Raw genomic sequence first — 9,636 nt, forward strand, 5'->3', positions numbered from 1 at the left:
CATTGCGCCACCAGGGAAGCCCTGTGAGCATCTTTTTCCTTTTTTTTTTTTTTTGCAGTACGCGGGCCTCTCACTGTTGTGGCCTCTCCCGTTGTGGCGCACCAGGCTCCGGACGCACAGGCTCAGCGTCCTTGGCTCATGGGCACAGCCGCTCCGTGGCATGTGGGATCTTCCCAGACCGGGGCACGAACCCGCATCCCCTGCATCGGCAGGCAGACTCTCAACCAGTGCGCCACCAGGGAAGCCCTGTGAGCATTTTTTAAGAGTGGAATCTCTATTTCCCACAACCCTCTGGAACTCTGGAAAATAAGCACTACTGGTCTTCAAAGCCCAACTTTCTAGGAACTCTTCTTTCCAGCACAGGATCCCTGGGTTTGGGAGCCTGATGTTGGGTTCATACCCCTTGCTACCTGGGAGCACCTCTGAAATTTTAATTATTTTCTCATTTGTGGTCCACCCACCTGGTGGTATGGGTCTTGACTATATTGAGATTTTCCCCTTCCTTCCTGTCTTGTCATGGTGCCTTCCTTATGTCTTTAGCTGTAAAACATCTTTTATGGTAGGTCCTGGCCTTTTTCATCAATTGCTGTTCTGTAAACAGTTGGGACTTTGGTGTGCCCATGAGAGGCATCAAGCTCTGGGTCTTTGAATGCTACCATCTTGGACAATCTCTCCACTTCATTCTTAAATCATATTATTTAATTTTTCTTAGTATCTTATTTGATTAGCGACAGTTTGAAACTTATTATCACTCATGTTTACTTCGCCTGTTTTAAAAAATTGAATAGTGCATTCATTCATTTTGAAATGTAGGTAGGGACCTGTGAATTTCCATACCTCAGAAATCTAGGATAGGACAGAAGCCTTTTCTACGGGTGTTACCCTCAAACTCTGCTCCCCACCCCAGCCTGGGGATTGACCTCTTGCACCCATGCTCACCTTCTGGTTTTGGACTGTTAACCATCATATTGCATCTGTATGTGTGTTGACGAAGTGAACTCTAGTGTTTCCAGTTTTTGTGTTTTGTTGTTTGGTTTAGGGAACAGTCCTACTATGAATGTACATTTACTGCTCTGCTGAAGTTCGTATATAAGCCTGTCAAGCACATTACCAGAATTGGAATTGCTTGTATATGCACTTTGATAAATTTTAGACACAATGGTAGAACAGAAGTAAATTGTATTTCAAATCCCACAATATTCTCACACCATGAAATCCCTTCCCTTTTTAATATATTTGTGTGTAGTTTATCTTTATGTCCATACTGTATTTCCCAGAGATGGGTAAGTGTTATGTTTCTTGCTAGCACATTTACCATGTTGTTCAAAGTCAGGCGTTTAGTGGTTTTAGCATGATCATATTTCCATGAACTCGGAAATACAAGATCTTCTCTCACACTGTCTTTTACGCCCTGCTGTTTTATATTGCCCTCCTAATTCTCAGTCCTGGTCTTTCTTTCTGTTCTTCATCAACCTGGATAGGTTATACTATTTTCTCCCTTATTCAAGACCAATAGAATAGAATACGACACCCAGAAATAAACCCTGATATATGGCCAAATGTTTTTTGACAAGTTGCCAAGATTTTTCAAAGTAGAAAGTATAGTATTTTCAACAAATGGTGCTGAGAAGTCTTGTTGTCAACATGCAAAAGAAGGAAGATGGACCCTTACCTAACATCATACACAAAAATTAATGAAAACGTATCAAGAAACTAAATATAAGACCTAATAAAATAAAAAGTCTTAGATGAAGACACATGACCAGAGCTTCATGACATTGGATTTGGCAGTGTGTTCGTCAATATGAAACGAAGGAACAACAAAAGTACAGCTGACAAAAAAATAAACAATTTGCAGTACGTAATTTTAAAAAAATGTGTATCAAAGAAATGTAAACAGAATAAAATGGCAACCCACAAGATGGGAGAAAATATTTGAAAGCCATCTATCTGACAAGAGATTTCTATTCAGAATATACAGAGAACTCCTACAACTCAACAAAAAGCAAACACCCTGATTCAAAAATGGATAAAAGACTTGAATAGATGGTTCTTCAAAAAGATGTACAAATGACTAAGCACTTGAATAGATGCTCCATATCACTAAATGCATGTTTATATATTCGTGTGCATGCATACACACACAAGCACACAGACACGTACACAAGCAGAAAACAAGTGTTGGTGAGGATGTGAGGGAGTTGGAAGCATTGTGCTATGTCAGTGGGAATGTAGAATGATATAGCTGCTTTGCAAAAGAGTATGGCAAGTTTTCAGATATTGAAAAATAGAATTACTACATGATCCAGGAATTTTACTATGAGGTATGCCCAAAGGAATTGAAATCAGGGTCTTAAAGAAATATTTGTACTCCAGTGTTTAGAGCAGTAATAATCACAGTAGCTAAAATATGAAAGCAACCTAAGTGTTCATCCACTAGTTCCGGGATAAGCAAAGTGTGGTATACCCATATAATACAATATTATTCAGTGTTAAGAAGGAAGAGATCTAGGAATATGCTACAACATGGATGAATCTTGAGGAAATTTATCTACCAAAAATGCCATTTTTGTGACTTTTAGTGAGTCATAACAATACAACTACTTATTTCAATTATATGGGGTACTTAGTGTAGTCAAAAACAGAAATTGGGAGGGTAATGATGCTTTTCAGGTGGTTATGGAACAAAAAGGAAAGTTATGTTTAAAGGATATAGAGTTACAGTTTTAAAACGTAGAAAAGAATTAGATAAATGGTGATGTTGATTTCCCAATAATATGGATGTATTTAATATCACTGAACGGTGCACTTTATAATAACTAACATGTTATATTTTATGTTATTTGATTTTACCAACATACAAAATTGGGAAAGAATGTAATATCAGGAAAGGGAGTGGACCTGGGATAGAGCAGAGAGTAATCAGAAGGGTGAGACACTGCATATGCTGAAGAAGAAGAGCTGAGAGTCTTCATTGGACAGAAGAGACTTTATAAAAAAGAAAAAATAAATACTCTGAGGGTGTATTAAATAGATATCTATGGGTGTACTGCTATCTCCCATGGGTTATCTTAAAGAGTCTTTAATAAAGTCCATAACGTTTGTTGAGGCTTTTTTAAAAACTGGATTCCCTAGGAGATAATTAGAGGGTGGTACTGAAGTCTATGTCTAGGTTGACAGATTTTGCAGGGAAGACGAACCTGAGAACAGTGGAGGTCCTGAGAGTTTAAGTACATGGAAATTAGAAAAAAAATAACAAAGGGAATTAGGAAAAACTTTGGACTTCGAAGGTCATGTATTACTGAGTCAGACCTGAGGTTTCTAAGGAGTTATATACACAGTTGCTCTTTGGATTACTTGTAGATAAAGATAAGTGGAAAAACTAGAGTCGTTTCCAAGTGTAGGTAAGATATAATGAGAGGATGGAGGTGGAAAGTAGGGAGGCCCAGAGAAAAGTGGGAAGGTCATATTGGGCCAAGATGGTGGTAATATCCAGCAGAATAGATGGTAGGGCAGACTATGGATTCATCTTTCTTATTTCGGCTCCCCACCTCATCCTTAATAATTCTTTGGGAATATTTCATTGCTCTGTGATGCAGGTACAGAATTAGAGTGAGGAGACTACACCCTCAGTGTCCAGCTGTCTGAGTCCTCAGTGTGCTTCAAATGATGGAGAGTTACTGCTTCTTTAGGAGAAGAGTTAGTACCTCATAGCCAAGCTTAAGCAGGAGCTTATGCAATATTGATTCCATTTTATATATACTGTTGGCATGGAGGTTCCTCCTCCTCTTTTCTTGACCATTATGAAATGAATCTATATTTATCAATATTTGGGTATATCAGATAAATACATTAAGTAAAGGAATCTTATATATTGCTCCCTGCATAGTTTGCTCTTTCTTGTTTCTCTTTTAGCTTTACTAAATTAGCACAGGGAGAGACCTTGAAATGTTCTAATCAGGGGAGATTAGAACATCATATTTCTAGAGAGGTTGGTTGGACCAGTGAGAATCAAAGCTTCTCCCAGTGAGAATCAAAGCTTCTGTTTCTACTTGGAGGTGTACCTGTATAGAGTAGAGGGCTCCAGGAAGTATCCTAGAATATTCCAATGTCCCTGCAGGAGATCATTAAGAGAGGCAGGATCTGGTACCAGATCAGTGTACTATGACATGTTTGTCAGTCCTCTGAGGTGAGATTCTCAGAGCCAATCCCATATAATAGGGCTGAGTGCAGAGTGAGGAAGGACCTGTGAAAGCCTCTGATTGCATGTTAAAGATGAATCTCTGATTTCAGGGAGAATTTTCTTACCTGACTGAATGTCATCCTTCTGTGGGGATCAGATTGTGTGCTTTTCCTCTGTTGATGACCACTGACTGAACATTATCAGAGGATCATGTCTAGACAGCATTCTTTATTTAATTTCTTAAAGAAGAAAACATAGAAAACATTTTTATCCACTTTCAAATTGAGGATCAAAGGGAATGACATCAGTGAAAATGTCAGAGTAGGGAGCTCTGGCTTGTGTCCATCCCCAGAAACACTGACATACGTGGTAAAACCTGTCAGAATGATCTTATCAACACATGTAATTTTCTTTTTGCCCTGTAGATTTATCTTTCATTGAAACTTTACTTACTACAGGATGTGGAGAATAAATAAGGAAGTAGAAACTGTATTTCCTGATGAGAGAATCACTAAGTCACATTAGCTGTTCTGAGCTATGTCTTACTCACCGTGACTGTAATTAAAACAAACAAACAAAACACTTTGTTTTTTGTAAGTCAGTTCTGACATTTCCTCATTAAAGACAAGGTAACAGACGCAGACTTAGATTTACCAGAATTGAGCAAAATTTTGATTGTACCTGTGTTGAATATATGAGCATGACCTGCTACAAAACTTCATTATACTTATTGCCACAACTGACAAATTCCCTTTTTCCACTCCTGATATGTTGCATGTAAGGAACGCATAGGTCACTTACCCCAGCTGGTCACAGGTAAACTCTGCCACATGGATTACTGCCTGTTTTCCTGCTGGAAGACCCTACATTCTCGAGTATCATGCCTGAAGAGTATCTGGGCTCTTCTTTTTTCTGGTTAAAGGTTAGATAATCACCTAATTTATGAGAAATATATAAATTGTATTTGCATATTCTTCAGGTTTTTATTTATCCATTCTCTTTCAAGTCCTAAGTGCAAATATTAAAGTGATTTCCAAGAGGGTGGTAAATAAGACAGCTACGTTTATGCTTCAAAATTAGCACTAAATCATAATATAATTGTAAATGCATTAATGTGTGATTAATATGTAGATACTTATGTAAGTGCAATTTTAGTAATGCTTTGTGGAGAGCTTCAGAATCTAGGTATTAAACAAAAAAAGAAGGAGTTCTTGAAACTCTCAGAATTATAGAGAAGTCTTTGTGTCTATAAATATCAATCTGAAATAATGCATTTTCTCAGAAATAAACTAGGCATAAAATTGTAGGAAAAACTTCATGAAATGAAAGAGCATGTGAGACGGCCATACAAGAAAAAGAATATTCTCAGAGAATAATGAACAGTGTGGAGTTCAGCAGAAGGGTAATACAGATTCAGAGAGTAAAACTTCGGAGAGCCTAATATTTCAATAGTTCCTCATATTTCATCTTTGGAGAGACTGTAGTCATTTGAAATATGATGTTATAAGGTGACATTAACATACTTAAATATTTTCGTTTAAAAATGACTACTTAGAACCAGAATAAATGAAAGAGAACACAAAACTGTGTTTCTGTTGATCTTTAAAGACCTCAGGTGAGTGTTGATAATTTAAAAATACATGATGTCTTTCACTGCAAAGTAAAGGAGCTGTTACAGTGGAGGATTCCTGGACTGAATGTCAATATTATGACATAGTATGAGTGTGTTTCATGTTTGGTAATTGCAGTCATTGTTGCTTTTGTTGTGGTCATCCATTTACAATGCTTGGTGTCAGTTTATTTATCTCTTGTAAAAATAAAATACAGTATGTGTGTGTGTGTGTGAAAAAAATACATGATGTCTTGAGTAAAGTTGTATGGAATTTGAGATCTGGAAAAAAGCATTTCTTTTCTGTAATGCTAGAATGCTAATTGGACATTTTTGCAAGAAAGGGATTTCAGGATGCAAATCTCATGTCTCTAAGGTGGGAAGTCAGTTCATGGCGGAACATTCTATTAAACTTGCGTGAGTGGAGAAATATTTCTTTGGAAGGGAGAGCTCACGAATCCCTTTTTAATAAAGTTAGTGGTTTATAGTATACTGAATGAGCAAAATGGCTATTTCTGAGCTTTAGAAAAAAATAATATAGTTTTTCTGCCTTTATATTATGAAGCTGATGTGAAATATCAAAAATTCTTTCTTTTGAAAAACAAAGTAATCAATTTGACGTAATTCATATATATTGAACCTGTGGTACACACACACAATAAAACTTACATTCAGGGCTTCCCTGGTGGCGCAGTGGTTGAGAGTCCGCCTGCTGATGCAGGGGACACGGGTTCGTGCCCCGGTCTGGGAAGATCCCACATGCCGCGGAGCGGCTGGGCCCGTGAGCCATGGCCGCTGAGCCTGCGCGTCCGGAGCCTGTCCTCCGCAACGGGAGAGGCCACAACAGTGAGAGGCCCGCGTAACGCATAAAAAAAAAAAAAAAAAAAAAAAAAAAAAAAACTTACATTCAAAAAATTTTTCGCCATTAAGAAATATTTTCAAGTGTAGTTGATATACAGTGTTGTGAGTTTTTTAAATACATGTTTATTGGAGTATAATTGCTTTATAACATTGTATTAGGTTCTGCTTTACAACAAAGTGAATCAGCTATATGTATACATATATTCCTCATATCCCCCCTTCTTGAGCCTCCCTCCCACACCCCCTATCCCACCCCTGTGGGGGACATAAAGCACCGAGCTGATCTCCCTGTGCTATGCGGCAACTTACCACTAGCTATTTTACATTTGGTAGTGTATATATGTCAGTGCTACTCTCTCACTACTGTCCCTGTCTCCCCTTCCCCTCTGTGTCCTTAAATCCGTTCTCTACATCTGTGTCTTTATTCCTGCCCTATCACTAGGTTCATCAGTACCATTTTTCTAGATTCCATATATATGTGTTAGCATACGGTATTTGTTTTTCTCTTTCTGACTTACCTCACTCCGTATGCCAGACTCTACGTCCAACCACCTCACTACAAACAACTCAATTTTGTTCCTTTTTATGGCTGAATAATACTCCATTGTATATATGTGCCACATCTTCTTTATATATTCATCTGTTGATGGACATTTACATTGCTTCTGTGTCCTGGCTATTGTAAATAGTGCTACAGTGAACATTGTGGTATATGCCTCTTTTTGAATTATGGTTTTCTCCGGGTATATGCCCAGTAGTGGGATTGCTGGGTCATATGGTAGTTCTATTTTTAGTTTTTATGGAACCTCCATACTGTTCTCCATAGTGGCTGTATCAGTTTACATTCCCCCAACAGTGCAGGAGGGTTCCCTTTTCTCCACACCCTCTCCAGCCTTTATACATTGTTGTATTAATTTCTGCTGTGCAGCAAAGTGATTCAGTTTTATATATATATATATTCTTTTCCATATGGTTTATCACAGGATATTGAATATAGTTCCCTCTGCTATACAGTAGGTCTTTGTGGTTTGTCCATCCTATGTAGAATAGTTTGATTCTGCTATTCCAAAACTCCCTATCTTTCCTTCACTCTCTCCTTGGCAACCACAACTCTGTTCTCTATATCTGTGTGTTTGTGTCTGTTTCGCTGACATGTTCATTTGTGTCCTGTTTTCGATTCCACATATAAGTGATATTATATGGTATTTGTCTTTCTCTTTCTGACTTACTTCACTTAGTATCATCATCTCTAGGTCCATCCATGTTGCTGCAAATGGCATTATTCTTTTTTATGTCTGAGTAATATCTATTGTATAACACACCTTCTTTATACATTCATTTTTCAATGAACATTTAGGTTGTTTCCATGTCTTGGCTATTATAAATAGTGCTGCTATGAACATAGGGTTGCATGTATCTTTTTGAATTATAGTTTTTTCTAGAAATATGTCCACAAGTGGGATTGCTAGATCATATGGCAACTCCCTATAGTTTTTTTGAAGAACCTCCATACTGTTTTCCATAGTGGCTGCACCAACTTACATGGCCACCAACAGTGTAGAAGGGTTCCCTTTTCTCCATACCCCCTCCAGCATTTGTTAATTGTAGATTTTTTAAATGATGGCCATTCTGATCAGTGTGAAGTGGTACCTCATTGTAATTTGGATTTGCATTTCTCTAATAATTAGTGATGATGAGCATCTTTTCATGTGCCTATTGGCTATCTGTATGTCTTCTTTGGAGAAGTGTTTATTTAGGTCTTCTACCCATATTTCCATTGAGTTATTTGTTATTTTGTTATTGAGTTGTATGAGCTGTTTGTAAAGTTTGGAAATTAAGCCCTTGTCAGTCTCATCATTTGCTAATATTTTCTCCCAGTCCATAGGTTGTATTTTCATTTTGATTATGGTTTCCTTTGCTGTGCAAAAGCTTATAAGTTTGATTAGTTCCTGTTTCTTTTTTGCTTTTACAGTAAGTCCCCTACATATGAACAAGTTCTGTTCCAAGAGTGCGTTTGTAAGTCCAATTTGTTTGTAAGTCCAACAAAGTTAGCCTAGGTACCCAACTTACACAGTCGGCTATATGGTATTGTACCGTAATAGGTTTATAATGCTTTTCACACAAACAGTACATAAAATACAAAAACAAATAAAACATTTTTACTCTTACAGTACAGTAACTTGAAAAGTACAGTAGTGCAGTACAACAGCTGAGATACTCAGGCTGGCATCGAGTGAACAGGCAAGAAGAGTTACTGATTGGAGGAGGGAGAGGAGGTGGGAGATGGTAGAGGTGAAGGATTATCAGCAGTAGGAGACAGAGGGCAAGCTGCAATTTCACTCATACCTGACATTGATGGCACAGGTTCTGGTTCCTTGCTGGATTTAATTCTATCTACCCTCTTGAAAAAATGATCTATTGATGTCTGGGTAGTAGCTCTTTTCTTCTCATCATAGATGACAAGGTAGCCCTGGATTGCATTCTGTATGGCTGCTGCTGCCACCTTTGGGTACTCTTCTAGGTTTGGGTCCTGTGCCTCAAAATCTAACAGTGCTTCCTCAAATAAAGGAGATCCCCTTGCCATTTTCTGTGTCGATGAATCTCTTCAGTTCTTCAGTTACTTCTTCCTCCTGCCCCTCTTCATCCTTTCTCTGGGCCTCCAATTCCATCAGGTCTTCGTTAGTAAGCTCCTCATGTTGCACAGCAAGGAGTTCAGTGAAATCGTCCTCTTGCAGACCTAGCTCCAGCTTCTCGCTGAGGGTCACTACATTGCTGAAGACCTCTTTGCACTTCTGATCTACCTTCTCAAATCCACAAAAGTCATGAACAAACTGTGGGCAAATGTTCTTCCAAACCCCATTCATGGTGACCACCATACACTCACACCATGAAAAGTCAATGTTTTTTAAGGTCTTGTAGATGTTATAGTCCTTCCAAAATTGTCCCTAGGTTGTTCCTGATTTGTCACTTACCTTTACTGCCT

Source organism: Phocoena sinus, chromosome 2 (genome assembly GCF_008692025.1).
Source record: "Phocoena sinus isolate mPhoSin1 chromosome 2, mPhoSin1.pri, whole genome shotgun sequence".
Taxonomy (NCBI): Eukaryota; Metazoa; Chordata; class Mammalia; order Artiodactyla; family Phocoenidae; genus Phocoena; species Phocoena sinus.